The sequence below is a fragment of the Sciurus vulgaris genome (assembly GCF_902686455.1).
Source record: "Sciurus vulgaris genome assembly, chromosome: 7".
In the NCBI taxonomy this organism is placed as follows: domain Eukaryota; kingdom Metazoa; phylum Chordata; class Mammalia; order Rodentia; family Sciuridae; genus Sciurus; species Sciurus vulgaris.
This window is the reverse complement of record NC_136467.1, coordinates 136,835,844-136,843,826: the sequence shown is the minus strand read 5'-3', so window position 1 is coordinate 136,843,826 and position 7,983 is coordinate 136,835,844. Positions and strand designations below refer to the sequence as shown.

General features: G+C 48.5%; 1 long non-coding RNA gene across 2 annotated transcripts; it reads right to left on the bottom strand.

Moving 5' to 3' along the window:
• Positions 1-1,884: 1,884 nt before the first annotated feature.
• LOC306665939 lies at positions 1,885-5,499 on the bottom strand. 2 transcript variants are annotated; one of them, XR_013765150.1, is made up of 3 exons: positions 5,116-5,499; positions 4,442-4,831; positions 1,885-4,168 (listed from the first exon to the last, which is right to left on the bottom strand). It is a non-coding gene; the product is annotated as an uncharacterized lncRNA (long non-coding RNA). The 2 variants fall into 2 exon arrangements; XR_013765151.1 differs by having other exon boundaries at positions 4,442-4,591.
• Between the last annotated feature and the right edge of the window lie 2,484 nt (positions 5,500-7,983).

Here is a 7,983-nt window from a genome sequence, read left to right as displayed (position 1 = left end):
GACACCCTCGGAACTCCACCCGGTCTCCTGGAGACTGAATGCAGCATCTCTGGCAAGATGGCCACCCTAGAGCTGCCTCCATGATCACACTCGCAAAGCCATGCGTGTGAGAGAGACGATGTCCAAGTGAGAGAGTGGGCCCATAGGAGTGTGCGAGTCAGCGTGCGAGTGTGTGAGTGTGAACACGGGTCCTCTGGTCCTGTGAACCCCAGGGTCCTCTGGTCCCGTGAACCCCAGGGTCCTCAGGTCCCGTGAACCCCAAGGTCCTCTGGTCCCGTGAACCCCAGGGTCCTCTGGTCTGCTGTGAACCCCAGGGGTCCTCTGGTCCCATGAACTCCAGGGTCCTCTGGTCCCATGAACCCCAGGGTCCTCTGGTCGCTGTGAACCCCGCTCTGCTGGGTCCCCTAGGCCTCCGGGGGCTGGCGGGTGCCACTCTCAGGGCTTCCTTCCACTTCTGAAGGTGGAGACCCTCAGCGTCCACCTACAGGCAGATCCGGGGCTGGATGCCTTCACTAGCCCCAGAGTTGCCAACCTTGTCCCCTTAGCTCTTGCTGGCCCTTCTAGTCCAGTCCCCAGTCACCCCTTTCCCTGATGTGGGCATTCTCCATCCTACCTCTGGTTCTCTTGCTGGTGGCTTCAAGTAGCCACAGCCTGCCATGCTGACCATGCCACAAGCCAGGCCACACCACCCAGACCACACGCCAAGCCTGCCGCCCTGCGCCGTGCCACGTCACACTGGGGCTGGTGTGGACGGCGGTGCCAGAGGGTCCCAGCTCATTCCTGAGGCCACGGCTGTCCCCCAACCCGCCAGCACCCATCCTGGCTTCTGAGCCCGCTAGGTGGCTCAACGTATTTGACTTCCGCACTTGACTGCCTAATGCACGTCCATCTGCTCACGACCCCATTCCTCCTTCGGCTCCAGGCAGGACACCCTTCCTCTCCCACTGGATTGCAGAACCCGGGGTCATCTTCCATAGAGCAGAGGGGCCATCTCTGTCCTCTTCTCCAGACCCCCACCTCCCAGGCTGGGAGAACCACTACTTTTTGTAGGAATCAAGGACTTTCCTTAACGTTCATATGAAACTACATGCTAATATAAAACCATGATATTTAAATTTAATTTGTTCGAGTTCAGAGTTTGATTTTAAGAATATAAAGCGTTACCTTGAGAGTTATGTTGAGGGCTTATCCATATGTGTATATAGGTATGTACACCTATACACACACACACACACACACACACACACACACACACAAACACCAAACGCAACTCTGTGTGTTATTGTATATGCTCATATGTATAAAGCACTTAACTTCTTTGTATAGAGTTTAGTTTATCAACAGTCAAATATAACCCACAAGAGAAGCCAACCCTTGGCCATTGTCTTGTCATGATTTGTGCAATTAATTTTCATCTTCTCTTTAGTACTGCAGAGTCCTGACACCTGACAATGTCTATAGCTGGACATGCTTCTTATGGGGAATCTTAGACATTCATGATACCTCATGATTCTTTCCTGACCGCTTCAGACCAAGGAGGAGTTGGGGAGTTATCATGTGCATTAGTCTATTTTGTGTTGCTACAACAGAATACCTGAGGCTGAGTTATTCATAAGAAAAGAGGTTTATTTAGCTCAAGGTTCAGGAGATCCATAGCATGGCATGAGCTTCCGCTTGGCTCTAGTGGCGGCTTCAGAAGCCATCATAATGTAGGAGTGCATGTGGAAGATATTGATGACAAGACAGGAAGTCAGAAAGATTCAGGGCTCACTGTAACAGCCTACTCTCCTGGGACTGACTCACTCTGCAGCCCTGTGACACCGAGGACCAACATCCAACATGTGAACCTTTGGAGGACCCACTCAAACCATATCCGAACACAGCACCATGATAAGGAAGCTGTCCAGCTACTGTACCTGCTGGTCCTTATTCCCTGGTGTTTCCCCAGTGACGCCAACTGACACATGGGCGAATGTCACAACAGATCGAGACAATGAAGTTATTTTATATTAGATATTATTTTATATTAGATTATTTGTGGATAGAGGTCAAGTGTGTGTATAAGTGTATGTTTTATTATTTGTTTTGAACCTAACATTTAGCTCTACTATGCTTTACTATGGTGGAAACCAGCATTGACCAAGAACTGGGGCTTGGGGATTCCATTCTGCTGTTTCCCAAGGAAGAGGTTCCAACAGGAAGCTGACCTGGAAACCACACAGCATGCTACTGTTTTCCAAGTTACCTCCCTGAAACCGTTCACTTTGATAGTAGAAGTTGAATGTTCTTAGGGAAGAGAGATGTGTTGTGGAGGATGTCGATAATCCCTCCAGGGAAAGGGTCTGCAGAGGGCATGACATTTGAGCTGATTCCTGAAGGACTGATGGAGTCTGGCAGGTGGGACGGAGGTGGTGTGATTAAAGGCATCCTCGTGTACAATGCGAATAGGAATTAAAGATCTCTCTCTCTCTCTCTCTCTCTCTCTCTCTCTCTCTCTCTCTCTCTCTCTCTCTCTCTCTCTCTCTCTCTCTCTTCTTGTAATTGCTGCTTGGATTTACCCCATTTCCTCCTTATTTGTGGCTGTCCTAGCTCAGGCAGGAGGGTTTGACTTTAACCTTGTGCTCTCACCTCCAAACCTGTCTCTCTGTCCCTGGGTGCATCCTGTACAGTCCTTAGTATCTAGGCTGGTCCCTTGTACCTCCCGGGGCTTGCTGAATAATGTGTAGACGAAATTAGTCATCATGAAATGTTGTCCCGTTTCCTTCTGGCTCTCTTTTGTCTGCAATGTGCAGAATGAAACCTACGCTGCATTTCTGACGTTCAGCGGTTCTACATTCTGACCCTACCTGTCCTTCTCGCTTGCTTTCTCATTATTTTTATGAACCAACTTTCTTTTCCTGACAAATGGATCGGCTTACTGTCCCTTAAATTCAAATAGAAGACTCAGACCTCTCTGTCTTTGTTTATATACTACTTATGATTTCTCTGTAATTATTCTGATCTCTTTTTTTGCAAGGATTTGAGGTCATTTAAAAAATGTTAGCTGACGAATAAAAGGTTGCATATACTTATCATGTACAAGATGCTGTTTTGAGATATGTGTGCATCGTGAAGTGGCTAAATCGAGTTAATTAAGGTATGTATTACCTCATACACTTACCATTTTCTGAAGTGAGATGTAACTGCCTTGATCTTAAACAGCTATCACAATCCCATTCAAGGTCAACATCTCTCCCTATCATAACCCTCTCTTCTGCTCCCTTCCTGCATCTAGTTTTCTTTCTTTCCTTCCTAATCATCTGGTTTCCCCAAGTTACTTTCTTTCTTAAACTCCTAATTTGTGTTATTTACTAATTCACTTTGAAATTAATAGTTTCTGTCTTAGAAGTAGATCTTGTGATTTCCTGTCTTATAGTGAATGTGTTTCCAAGTGTGTTCATTTTATGGAAAGCTTGCAAGCTCCCTGAGACCAAGAATTAAGTGTTTATTTTTATGCTCTTAGTGGAGGGTATAAAAATAAACTGTGCTGTGCAGACCAATGTCCATCAGCCAACAGGTACAGATCTAGAACTAGGTGAACACAGCAATTGTGAGAGTTTAGAAATTTTCTTATTTAGCATTGTGATATTGTCACAACAGTCAAGCATTCACCTTGGGCTTGTTTTGTTGAAAAGGGAATAAATCAGATTGGGTGCTGTTGAGTTCTTGTGTTGAGTGCATGCAAGCCACTCACAGTAGGGCCACACATCAGCCTGCATGATCTGGATCTTCACGTTGGACAGTTTGTAAAGCACCACACCAGAGAACCTATGATGGAAACTGGCATGCTACAAGTACTTTCAGGCACTTGTAGATTGATAAACACCACAAAATACTTTAATAGCCATGTTTTTCTTTCCTATCCCTATATAAAAGACAGACGCATGAACATAAATGCAATGCACACTCAATTCCTATTACATATGTAACCCAGATGTTACCTGGTATGTTAGCTTTCTGTTGCTGTAACAAAATACCTGAGGTGATCAACTTAAAAAAGAGTAAAGGTTTTTTCTGACCAATTGTTCTGAAGGTTTCAGTCTGTGGTTAGTTGAACCCCTTGCTTGTGGGCCTGTGGCAAGACCGTGCATCCAGGCAGGAGCACGTGGCAGAGGAAGCTGCTGCTTTTCTGGCCAGAAAGCAAAAAGAAAGAGGCAAAAAGGTGCTAAGGTTCCAACAGTGCCTTCAAGGGCACATCCCAGTGACCTAAGAACTTTCCACAGGCCCCACCCTTTAAAGGTTCCTCCATCTCCCAGTAGCCACCCAGGGTGGGGACCAAGTCTTCTAACATGTGGGCCTGACATTCTCAACTCTTAAGAATGAGATGAGATTGGTTTATTATCCCACAAATTATGGCCAGTCAACGGCTTCCTGGAGATTTAGGGAGGGTTCAGAGACTTACCTGCCCTCATGGCCTCTGGCTGTAAGCACTTCTGTCCCTCACGATCTCATGCTCACACAGGATTCGCCAGTTTTCTTTATTTCAACTCTCTGCTCTCAGGTAGGAAAACCTTCCCTGAGGCTTCGTGTGGGCAGCAGACTTCACCGAAGCCTGGAGGAGACAGAGCGTGTTTTGTTCCACAGGCTCCACATTGAAAAATTAATCACTCAAGTGTGTCACCTTTTGTGATGCTTCTGGAAGTTTCTCAAGAGCCTCACTTCCTGGACCTCCCCTTCTGTCCTCGCCTTGGCCTCCTGTGGATCAGGTTTTCTACTCTTTCCTGAGTCAGTGTGTTTCATGAGACCTTCAGTGATGACTTTAATTTCCTCCTTGGGCTCCTCCTCTTACTGCCTAGATTATGAAATTTATGGCTCTATTAATCAATCTGAAACTCTTGAAGTCATTAATTCTCTCACAATTTCACCCATTGTACGCTGTGTACATTGGGACTGAGGGTGACTAAGAGACTGGGTGCCCACACCTCACGTCCCCCCTCCTCCTCACTCAGAGAATTCACGGAGATCAAATGCCAGTGTGATTGGCTTCATTTATCACCCACGGCCCCTCCTCATCCCCCTAAATTCTCCCACAAGAATGGGGCGAGTGATTCCCCCATGATTACATATAAAACCCACCTGTCTGAATTGACTACCAGACTCAGCTGCTGCTTTCCGTGGCTGGGAACCTCCTTGTCACCCACCACTCATTTTGCAGTTAACACCCCCAGGTTGGTGGCAGAAGAGAGAAGACAGACGGTGGCTTTGTGAAGCTTTCTGGTTGCGAAGGTCACTCTCCCTTGCTGTGGACTGTGCTGCGCACAGTGGGAACAGATCAACGAAAACAGAAATGCCCACGCCTTCCCTTTTCCGGCAGGGGCTACGTTTCCTACCGTCTTCTTGAGTTCTTGCTGCAAGACCAGCTGCTTTATTTTCAATAGCCAAGAGCCATTGCGGCTGCCCAGTTGTGGCCCCGCGGGAGAAGGGGGCAGCTCAGTTGTAATCTGACAATAGGAGCACCCCCCACCCCCACATACTTGGTGACGTTATCGAGGCAGATAAAGGAGAAGCTTGTGTCTGGGACAGGCTCAGAACTGAAAAGGAAAGAAATTCTGAGCTCACGGCATCTGGAGAGGGGCGATCACCCTTGTGGGGCCAGAAGTCAGTGACGCCTGCCAATCCCAAGGGCACTACTGTTTACTGAGGGCTGGGATCAGAGCGAGACAGCAGCCCTGCCTGCTCTCTGCAATTGCAGTTAAAATATCCTTAGCAACTTCTTGGGCGTGGGTGGCAGGCACTTTGTCCCCAAAACCTGACAGAAGGGGAATGTGATAGCGGGTTTGGGAGGTGAGCACCTTGGGCGTAGCCGGGTGAGTTAACTGACCCTGTCTCCCTTCAGCCCAAGTGCACCTGAGTGAGAATGTCCCTTGCTGGGACGTCTGCAGGAGGCAGGGATCTGGGTGGTGAGGTAAACTGAGCCAGGGCAGCATCTTTTGGATGTCTTCTGACACAGGAGGGTCGAAGGTCATTCTGGGGACTGTGAAGGGGCTCTGACCGGCCTGCCACTACCTGCCCAGTCTGCACACCTGCAGCGTTTGGCAGGTAGGGCGTTGCCTGGAGAGGGTCCCTGGCCAATTCTCTGGACCACTGACTTCTGCAGGATGGCCGGATGCAGTTCCCCAGACCCAAGACCAGCAGCTTGCTTCACGGACACGCACATCCTTTGGTGCCTGCGGCTGAGGTGAGTCATGGTACCCCAGTCACTGTGCGCTGTGTCAGAAAGCCCTTTCATGCCTCCTCCCACTTCCCATTGACTCACGCCTTCCCTCTGGCTGTCCCTAGAAGGTGAGGTGATTGTTATCTATGCAGGCAGAGGAGGGAGCAGGAGGAAGTGGGAGGCAAGGGTGCCGAGCACCTCTCCAAACCTGCCCGGGAGGGGCCGTCCGCGCTCTGCCCTCAGAATCGGGGTGTTTCAGGGGGAGTAGCAGTTAACACTTTTCAGTCAACTTTCTGTTGCTGCTACCTGAAGACCTGGCAAGAACAAGGTTAGGGGAGGAAAAGTTTACTTGGTTTACTCTTGGTTTCAGAGGCGTCAGTCCACAGATCGTTGACTCCATTGTTCTGGGAGGCAGAACATCATGGAGAAAAGGTGTGGAGGAGGAAACAGCTCAGACGTGGAACCAGGAAGCAGAGCGATCCCTGCCTTTACCGTGGACAGAAGACAAGCCCCAAAGCACACCCGCAATGATCCACCTCCTCCAGCCACACCCGCCTGCCTACGTTACCACCCAGTTAATCCCCCTCAGCAGATGAATGCGCTCACTAGGTGAAGCTCTCAACCTAATCATCCCACCTCTCAAGGTTCCTGCACTGCCTCACCCAGGAGTCTTGGGCAGCACCTCATGGCTGAGCCCTAACACTTCCCAAAGCATCATTATGTGGATGTGAGTGGCAGAGCCAGCCTGCTCTGGTTGCCAGGGAGATTCCATCAACAGCCCCCTTTCAGAGTCACTAGCATTATTCATTCACAAGACAGTTTGGGGAGCCCTCCAAGGTGAGAGGTTCTGCAAGCTCTTGGGGATCCATATGGTTAAGTGTTTCTGAGGGTCTCACAGTTTGGATGGGGGTGAGGCGGTGAAGTCATTTACTTCTCTCCAAGAACTCCGCAGAGTGTTCTTTATGACCCATATTTGATGGTGGAGGAACACGACACTTTGATAGGTCAATACGTGTAGGACCCGCACTTCAGACTCTGATCTGTTTGATTCATAGGTTCAAAGAGGTAGGTAAAGCCTGGGGCAAGGGCTGCTTTGGAGCAGCCAAACCTGGAGGAGGCTGAAGCATTTGGAGGAGGTGAGTTTTGAGCTGGTCTTGAAGTTGGAATAGAAGTTTGCTAGGCAGGTGTCCCTCATGCAGAGGTGAGAAGACAGCAGCAAGACCCACCTGCTCTGCCCAAGTCTAGTATGGTAGGTGCGTGGGAGTCACTCCGAACGTCTGAGTGGGTCGGGAGGGGCCCCGCAGCCTCTTCTAAGGAGAACAGGTACTATCCTGAAGGTATTGGGGTGGTGAAGGCTTCAGTGCAGAGGGTGGTTAAAATGGTGTCTTTCAATTTTTTTTTTTGTTTTATTGGTTCTTCTTAGTTATACATAACAGTAGAATCCATTTTGATAAAATTGTACAAGCATAGAATATATCTTATTCTAAGTAGACCCCATTCTTGTGGGTGGAGTCAGTGGGATTTACTTAGGTATTTTCATATGTGTACATAGGAGGATTATGTTAGATTTATTCTACTGTCTATCTTATTGCAATCTTCCCTCCCTTCCTTTCATTCCCCTTTGTCTAGTCTACTGAACTTCTCTTCTTCCCCTCCCTACCTGTACTGTGGTTTAGCTTTCACGTATCAGTGAAAATATTTGACCTTTTTTTTTGGGGGGGGGGGATTGGTTTATTTCACCTAGCATGATAATCTCCAGATTTACCCATTTAGTAGCAAATGTCATAAAG